General features: G+C 37.5%; 1 pseudogene; it reads right to left on the bottom strand.

The window, feature by feature from the left end:
• Window positions 1-622: 622 nt before the first annotated feature.
• Window positions 623-1,268, bottom strand: LOC110320163 (annotated as a pseudogene).
• Between the last annotated feature and the right edge of the window lie 8,705 nt (window positions 1,269-9,973).

Genomic DNA, 9,973 nt, shown 5'->3' with positions numbered 1-9,973 from the left:
GGGAGCAAATTTCTATTTACCCTTAGATAGGTCATTTATAACATGGAAAAGACATTGCCTTACAACAGGTCAAGGTTGGTAAATCAGTAAGTTTCTTGGAGTTACTTACAGGGCTATAAATGAGTAATTACTTGTAGGAGGATGTGTAACCATTCTATCATGTATCAATGACTCAGAAAAAATTGTGATACTCGAGATTTCTTGACAACATGCAATTACCTCTTTTGGACAGAGTCTTTTCTCCCCAAGTGGTCATTCACTATTTTGGCAAATGTAAAGAGGAATATTATGGCTCCTGTAGTTATCTAAATTTTGTCAACTTCCTAAGACTTGTAAGTTTCTTGAGTCTTATAAACTTCATCTTTCCTTTAAGTGGGAGCGTTTCAGTTAGAGGAAATAATTACACAAAAAATCATAATAACATAGCAATATGTTAACATAGAAATTTTTATCAGAAAATCTAAATTTCAGAAATGTGTGTATAATATAACCTATGACACAAGAGCAAATGACTGTCAAAAATCATTACTGTATCTAGTAAAGCTACCTTTAAATTAACAGAAAGATAAATAACATATAGAACAAAGTAGGTATAACAAAATTAAACAATTTGTGAGCCTTTTCAAAGATATATACAATTGAATACAAGAGGAAGAAGGAAGAAAAGTAGATGCAAATACACATCCTCTTCTATTCAATCACCATGGTGAATATCAGTGTCAACACACAGCACCCTCTGGTGATATTTTAGCAGTTCCAGGATGGCCAAGACAATATCACTAATGTAACAGATGCCAGATGTTTCAAACTTCTTTGCATGATGCAGGTCCCCAGACCAGCTCACAGTGAGATCTTTCTGCTTCTTAGTAAGGTTCACAGCACTTGCCACAGAGCCACCAGTAGATACCTGAGAGAACTCAAACATGCCATCAAATACTTGACAGTCATCAATGTCTCCAATGTTGAATCTCTTCATGTGCTTGTTGTATTCAGACACATTATCTGGGCAAATAGAATATAAGAATTTAATGTAGTCATCATTGTGGTACTGAGTCATCTCTTCAGTTCTTATCACCACCACTCTTAAAATCACATCCATTGTGAGGTTAATAGATTTTCACTTTTGTAGAGGTCATAGTTGAGCATGAAATTGTGGTCATGTGGATTCAGCGAGGCTTAACTGGGTGGCCTTGTCTATAATAGTGGTTTCCAACATTCCCTTTGTAGTAGTAACAGACTTTCTTCTTGGGGCCCTCAGTCTGCATCATCTTGCTTATCACCTGGCTCCCTTGTCAGTACCTGATATCTTGCTTTTTTAATTCATCCCTCTAAATGTGAGGAAATCAGTTGTTACCATCATCCAACAAGACAAAGATGCTGTGTTAATGACCAGGTTCAGTGGTGAAGAATTATATAGGGCAGGATCCAGGGGGTGAGTTGCTTTATCTGATGCTTTATCGTGTCTCTTTCTGTTAGATGTATAATCTCATTTAATTTTGTTTTGAAGAGTTGCTCTGTTACAAGTTAAACTCTAGCTTTCCACACTGGCCCTTTTGTGCTGGCACATAAATGATCACAACAAATGCCCGGTCAAGAAATGCTCTGCATCCAGGTGATCAGGACCTCAACCACATCTATGTTCAGATGCAGATTCTCACAATCTGCTTCCTAGAAATCATTTTGCTTTCTATTAGCTGTGTGATGTATTACATCATTTAGAGAGCTTTTGGAAACACAAATAAATAGCTATTGCCACGTCAGCATTCCTCATAAAGGAGCATCTTGGGACTAAAAGGTGCAGAGTTTACAACAGGACCTGTTTACTCCACAAACCCTCTTAGTACCGTGTACTGCTTTATTCCTTGCTTTTACATAGGCTAAGGTTTTGGCTTTTTACACAGTGAAAATCACCAATTGTGTTCTTTAGTCTTTGTTGTATTACATTTCCATTTTCAAAGCTTGTTCATGTTTCATGAAAATCTTCTGTGCTACAAATGATAAGTATATGGGATTTTCACTCTAAATCCTAATATAAAAAGTTTATAATAATATAAACAAAAATTATAGCTGTTTAAATTTGTTACTTATTCTTCTGAGGTAGGATTACACAAGAGTTTGTCTTCACAGACATTTTAAGATTGATTGATTATTTAATAAAAGTAACTGTATTGCTTATATATTTGCTGAATTATAAAAACATTGAAGCTTTTTATCATAAAAAGCAACTATTGCATTTTTTATTTTCCTGTTTACTATCTTCAGAGCACTTGTCATCTGTGTCAAAGGATTATTGATATAACTACAAAAAAAATCAATGTTATTATCTGCTTAAAATGTAGAAAATAAATTCCCTTAAAGAGTAAAAGTCACCACACTTCTTTCGTGTAATTTTTTGTAGCTTTTGTAAATGAATTGAGGGCAGACAATACCCAGGGCACACCCACAGGATGCTCACTCACACAAATCCAGCTCTCTATTAATAACCAGTCTTTTACATATTTTATACTTAATTGATGAGTGATGATTTTATATATTACGGGACATAATATGAATCTTTGAGACGTGTAGCATGAGGATTGAAGAATTTTAGTTAAATAGCATAGTCATTATTTCACGAGTACTATTTGTTGTTGTTAGTTGTTGTGAATACATTTAAAATCTATCAAAATTCCTCAAGGAGTCATCCGGTGTACCACAGAGTTTTGGTTAAGTAACCTTGCAATATGCGTGGCAGAGCCCATCGCTCTTACTTAATAGAATTCTTATTCCCTTTCTCTTATGTTCACCTCCCTCCTGCCTGGTACCAGTATCCCCTTACATGCTTTTGAGATTGATTTTGTAAAATGCGTTAGAATTATTGTGTTACTAGCTCACTACAATTAGCATAATATCTTCCAATTTCTTCATGTTGTTACACATGGAAGTTTCCTTTTGAGGCTGCGCAGTATTCTGTTGTTAGTAAACATATTTACTATGGCTCATACAAAATGTAGATACCTTCATACACATACACACACACTCACACACACACATACACACACACACACACACACACACGCACACACACATGTATGTATGTATCTATATAGATAGTCCAAGTGTACATATTCTTTATGGAGATAAGAAATGCCTATTTATGTCCTTGTATACTTCAATAAGATTATTTGTCTTTTGACATCTGGCATTTCGATTTCCTTCTATAAATCAATACAGTCCTTCTATATAATCCTGTCCTCAGTGTTCTGTTCCTGGGTCTCTTAATCAGTTCTTCCTTTCTACACAGTTCTATTGGTCCATTTTTCTTTTGTTCCCCATGTTTCTGCAGTCAATCCAGGCAGTTATTGCCATGGCTAATATCTGACAGCTTTATTAGTATATTTTTCAGTAGTTTTATAACTTCTCTTCCCATATTTAAATTTTAATTTATTTTTCTTCAGTTTTATACATAGTAATTTACCCTTAAAATTCGGTAGGCGATGTTTACTATAGTATAGCTGCCCTCCCATCTGATCACAGATTCATGCACAATCCCTGATTGCAGAACCTCCAAGCAAACACAGAACGGGACTTCTTTGTGTGCTATTAGCATCTTAGGCTTCTTTATTTCATAACACATTATGGAAAGTAGTCAATCAAAATAAAATTAGAATATTAAATCTGAAATAGAGAACTCAGAGAACATATAATCATACTCTAAACTCTGTAATTCTAAAGATGTACAGAATCAAAACAATGAGACTTGACACCTTAGATGTGTTTAATATACAAATTAGGGACTGAGTAAATTAGCATATTGTTCCCACAGAGGGGTTCAGTAAGACTGGCTGTCTTGTATAAGAATTCTTTCTTTTCTAGTAATGTTCAGCATCCAAACTATAATACACAGTTGCAAAGTTAATCTGAATTCAATTGTTATATGTTTAAATAAAAATAACAGTATAGTGTATGTGAGTGGACACCTCGGTCTTTTTGTTTGAGAATTTCATACATGCATTAAATTCATTTTAACTTTTGCTAATAATTTAGAAAAGAATTCAGATCTATATTTTTATTGTTTGACTGTGGAACAGATATAGAAACTATTATAAAATATTATCTTAAAATCTTAGATGATCGAAAGAGAGAAACAACATCTAGTACAGAAAGAGGGACTTAGAATGCCTTGGAACAAGGCCACATCAAACTCTGAGTAATACAGAAGGGAGCGCATGAGTGGGGAAACACTCTTGCACAAAATGTAGGTCTCAGGTTCCTCCCAGGCCATTAGCAAGTCTCAGGTAAGGTAAAGTGTGAAAAGCTGCCTTTTGTACGTTCTGAATAGATTTGCGGTCTGTGGCTCACTGTTGGATAACTACACATTTAACTTAACAGAAGCATTTTCAAACACTTCTTGAATCTTGGCATGGATACACATAATACGTACAGAGAAAATGAGGGAACATGGATAAGAAAGAAGTTCAGCAAAATAATGACTGCAAGCTCTTCAGGTCTTTAACTAGAAGATAAAAACATGAAAAATATAAATATTAAATGTTAATGGTTTCAAAATTATTTTAATAAATTTTAATAAAAGCAACTTTCATTTCCAAATAATTCTTCATGAATATTTTTAGTGATAACTTTTAAGGTACTTGATAGTCATCATCAAGACAAAATATTGCACATACATATGAACAAAAGTTCTTTTATAATTCTTAAAAATTTGATATGGCTAAAATAATTGAGTATTCTTTTTAAAGAATGAGATACATTTAATTTCCAGAGAGACTTTAAATAAATCTCCAATCAATTTAGCCTTTTTACATTGTTTCAAAACAAAAACAAAACTATGAATTGCATAATGCGTATGCATGTTTGTTTTAGAACCATCTCAGCAGTTAACTTAGATGCCCCTAAAAGGGCATAAAAGCTACAATAATTATCAAAGAACTAAGCAATTAATTCTGATGTCTTCCAGTGTCGCTCTCATTGGGCTTTCCTGTCATTCCCAGCATGGCTGTCTACACTCACTGGCTCTTCCTACAACTTGTCAGATGAACAGAGGCATTCCTGTTATCTCCAAAGGCAGCTGGACAAAAAGAAGTGGTCCACAGCTGGCCTCCAGTAAGGGCTGGGGTCTGGAGCTCACCTGGACTAGCTGCCTGGGAAAGGCCATCAGACCCTGCCACTCAGGCAGTCCTCTACAGGCTGCAGAATCTGGGCATTTGCTGTCTTAGGAGTGCTCTATTGAGAATCTCTAAAGTGATTCATGGCTCTTAGTAAAATAGTTACTGTGGTAGGATTTATCCTGAATATGCAAGATCAATTATGCATCTTTTTCCTAGAAACTTCTGACAATTACAGCATTTATTTAATTGGAAAATGAATAAACTCATCTCTAGATAGAATATATGCCAAAGTCAGAGAAGTTCCAGGTGTGAAGTATCATTTTGAAGCTCTTTTTGAATGCATATTTTTATCTTTCTAAATCTAGTTCTTTCCACAGACACAGCTTTGGCTCCATGGAACTAACTACTCACTATTTATAAAACTGTGAAGAGTGATGATGGAAGAAACAAAAATATGGTTCTATCTGAATTCTCAGCCAATTAGAGAAAATTAATAGAATAAGGACAGCAATGTGGATAGAGCTGGTTAGTTCTCATAGTCTTGACCTAACACCCCTGAGGTTCTGTTATTCTCTAATGTCATTTACAGTCACAGGAAATAGGCAGAACTTAGATATCCTGCCCCCCCCCCCCATGGCAACTAGTAAGCAGTGGAAGGCACTGGGAAGACTCAGATCCATTGGCTTTGGAGCACCTAAGCTCCAACTGGGAACCTAATTCATAGCAGAATAAAAGGAGATCTGAAGGCAGCATGCCATTGTTTTCCCAGCTCAAACACATTTAGCATAGAACATGTAATTTAGTGATAAGTATATAAGTGAATTAAACCAATTTTTTAAATAGAAAAAAACTACAAAATCAGTGTATGGGAACGTTAATTACACAAAAAAAAATGTCTGGAGCTTTGCTAGGGAATAAAAAAATAAATGTAATTCCAGCTAAGTGTAATATTTGGCATATACCATAAATTTATATTCTTTTGTCTTTTGGTCCATAAATTGCCTGATTTGTGAAATGTGAAGATGAAAGACAATTTAAATAATGTGTCTTACATAGCAAATCAGTGTATTATTTGCAATGCAATATGTGGGCCTGAGCAAGTGTTAGCAATCTTTAATTCTACCTTTTTGGAGAATCTTCATTTACTCAGTCTGTTCAGCCTTGCATAGAAGTCAGTGTACTCTTTTTGAGTGTGTCAACTATAATGTAACCCTAGAACCATCTTCAGTTCTTATTCAGGTGAATTTGACTAGTGCAGCTCATAGAGGTACCTCCAATTTTGACTCCTCCAATCAACTCATCTTTCCCAAATTCTGTACAACATAATGCCAACATTGGAGAAAACTCTAAAAGGAATATCCAGAGAGACATCATTGAGCCACAGGTGGAGAGTCTCATCAAAATGCATTTCTTACAGGCACATTTTGATTTGATTTAAAACAGTAGTAGACATCCATAGTCTTGTTGATTCTGGAAGTCCATCTAACATGTAGTTGTTTACTATAGTACTATGCTTTTGCAATTCTTGATTATCCTTTCTTGATTTCATAACTTGTTTCTTTACATGCCTGGAGGCAAGGTGGTAGAATCAATGCCACTTCTTTGCTTTCTACCAGAGCGGCCCCCTCATGGAATCTCCAGAGAGATACTGCCCGCAGTGGGGCAGGGTGTATACAGAGGAGTACATTGTGCAAATGCTAGCACCCAGCAGAAGAGAAGATAGATTTCCTCTACTGCACACAACCATGCAATTTCATTTGTGAAACTGGCTGTATATATCTATGTGCAACACAAGTCAAAGGAAAAAATTACCAAAGTTTTCATTATTCCAGGTTTTTATATTAACTTTCATAAAAGTGATAGTTCTGAAGCATTTGGGATGCCTTTGAAATACAACCTTCTATTATTCTTGTTCAGTTAGTGGCTTATTGCTTTCAGAAAAAGAGTTTCCACTTGTAATATTTCGAATGTAACATGCTGAGTCTATGGAAGCATGGCTGGGGATTGCTGCCATTTGGTGGTAGACAGTGAAGTGTACCAACAAAGACAGGGTTAGACAGGTATTTTCCTAGACAGTCAGCTTTGAAGAGAGGTCTTAATTTTAACTCTCTCTCTCTCTCTCTCTCTCTCTCTCTCTCTCTCTCTCTCTCTCTCTCTCTCTCTCTCTCTCTCTTCAAGTAACCATCTTTATTCCTAGAGATCATGCTGTTTTCTTGATATGAAATGATATTAATAACATATATCAGCTAATATTTATGCTCAATTTTCTGTTTTTGTTTTAAAGAATAGACACCACTCCATCGTATAGTACATGTTTGTTTGTTTGCTTGTTTGTTTGAAGCTATTTGCATGATCCAATACCAGTGAATTTCCAAGCAACCAATTTGATTGGATCTTAGCTTTAGACACCTGTGACTACCAGAAATGTCTTCTATATGATAACACACTGACAAAATCACCTTGAGAAGGAAAGGGTAATCTTTAAACTTCCAGGTCACAGTCCAGCATTGAGGAAAGTTAGAAATTTCCAGGCTTCAGTCTATTACTGCGGGAAGGTGGAAACCCTTAGATCACAGCCCATCACTAAGCGAAGTTAGGGTAGAAGCTTTAGGCAGCAACCTTAACGCAGGAACTGAAGCAGCAGAGACCGTGGAGGGGTTCTGCTTATTAAGTTGGAGCCAGACTCACACTGAAATACTGTTCCTATGCATCCCACGTCCCCCTGCCTAGGAATGGTGCCACCGCTACTAGGCTGAGCCCCTACATGAATTTGTAAAAATACTTCACAGACAAAACAATAGGACAGAATCAAGGCTTAGACTGACATTCCCTTTTCTCCAGACATGTCAAGTTGACAATTGAGACCATCCATCACAAGTATATTCTTTACCAAACTACAACCTTTCCTAGTCCTATGATCTCACATTAGAATCACAATATAAAACAGTGCAACTTTTAAAACATGTTACAATCTTTTTTTTTTTTTTTAAATAAAAAGTCTCAGAAGGACATAAGGGGCTCTACTTCTCTGTAATCATAGCTGGTCTTACAGGACCAGGCTAGCTCCACTCCAAATCTGCTGATGTGAGTTGTCCCATGATTCTGGCATCTTCAATTTGCTGGACACTGTAGTCTCTACTACAACTGAGGCTATACCTTCACTAGTGACCTTTCTGAATCTTTCCTTTGGTATTCCAACTCTGCCACAAAGTTCAAAGCCTTAGATGCTCTCTATGATCCATTCATGCCTTCAAGATCACTACTGCGTTGGAGACTCTTGCACATTATTGGCCAACTACTGTTGCCAGCATAATCTGTAGCCTTGACCTTGGCCCTTTTTATGACAGCTTTTATGTGCTGACTCCAAGGGAAACCTAACCTTTTAATAATTACTGCTGTTTTAGCCTATTTGACTAACATCCAATGACACAGAAAACAGGATTTTCAGTTTTACATCTTCTTAAGTCAAATATATTGCACAAATATCCCCTATAGATTCAACAAACAACTCAGATTTCTTGCAGGTAGGTGGATCGTGACAGGAGGCCTGGTAAGGTCGAGCTAAGGCTAGAAACCCCGGAGAGCCTGAAGGGATGGTAGGACCTTTGCCTGCTACCAGGACTGGGTAGAGAAATTTGTGGCCATCAGTCACATAATCGCAACACCCCAAGCCTTTCCACATGGCATGTAGATGAGGCATCCTGAACCTCTCAGACAAAGCCAATGGGAAGCATCCACTGTCAGAGCCCAATACAACCCAAAACTGTACATAAAGATGCTATCCAGAAGGAGTAAAAGTGCGTGTGAATTACTCCATAGTCTGAGAATATCTGTCCTAAGAGCTGTAACACCGCTGCCGGGGAAGAGAACTGTTCTCCTGAAAGCCCACCAGAAACTCCCTGCGCCCCTTCGCTGGTTAGTCAGCCTCCACTGGCTCAGCCAGAGTGTGCAGTGCAATGCAGCCAGTGAGGCATCTCAGAGCAACAGCAGTAACAGAATCAGCAGCCTAGGCAGGAGCAGCAGCAGCAGCAGCAGCAGCAGCGGTGGTGGTGGAGGCAATTTCCCTCTCCCTGCACCAGGCCTTTCCCCTCTGCTTGAACCCTCCCACTTGGCCAGACCAGAGATCTCCATGAATAGCCTCTAACACACAGGGCCACAATCTCTCTCTGAAATTTCCCAAACCAAGCCTCCATCATATCTGCCTTACTCTTAGCATTCTTGTCTTGCCAGCTCCTACAACATCCCATCAAACTCTGATCATTTCAAGACTTTTCTATCCCAACATTCCAAACACTCCCACAATCCTCCAGCAAAATCACAAGGTCTGGTTCTTCACAGCAATCCTTCACTCCTGCTGATAATTTCTACTCTAGTTTACTTTTCTGTTTTTGTAATAAACACCCATCCAAAAGAAACTTGGGGGAAAATAGGTTTTACTTCATTTTACAGATTGCAGTTCATTATGGAGGGATGCCAATGTAGGAACTCAAGGAAGGAAGCAGAAGTGGAAAGCCTAGTGGCCACACTGCTCCTGGCCACATGTTCAGCCACCTTTCTTATACAGCCCAGACCTATCTGCCCAGGAATGGCATTGCCTAGAGAAGGTTGGGCCCTCCTAAATCAATTAGCAATCAAGAAAATGCACTGTAGCTATGTCCACAGGCTAATCTGATGGTCAGCTAATCAAATGAGGTTACTCTTCCAAGGGGTGTCAAGGTAGCAACCAGATTAGGCAGCACATATGGCCTCTTATTTCGAGGTCTGCTTTCAAACTCCAATTTACAGTTCAATTATTAGAGACATTTTAAACAAGAACCAATTTGTTAATTTAGTGTGTGTGTGTGTGTGTGTGTGTGTGTGTGTGT

This window comes from Mus pahari, chromosome 4, assembly GCF_900095145.1.
Source record: "Mus pahari chromosome 4, PAHARI_EIJ_v1.1, whole genome shotgun sequence".
NCBI classification, from domain to species: domain Eukaryota; kingdom Metazoa; phylum Chordata; class Mammalia; order Rodentia; family Muridae; genus Mus; species Mus pahari.
The sequence above is the reverse complement of the archived record's forward strand: the minus strand, read 5'-3'. Positions and strand labels throughout refer to the sequence as shown.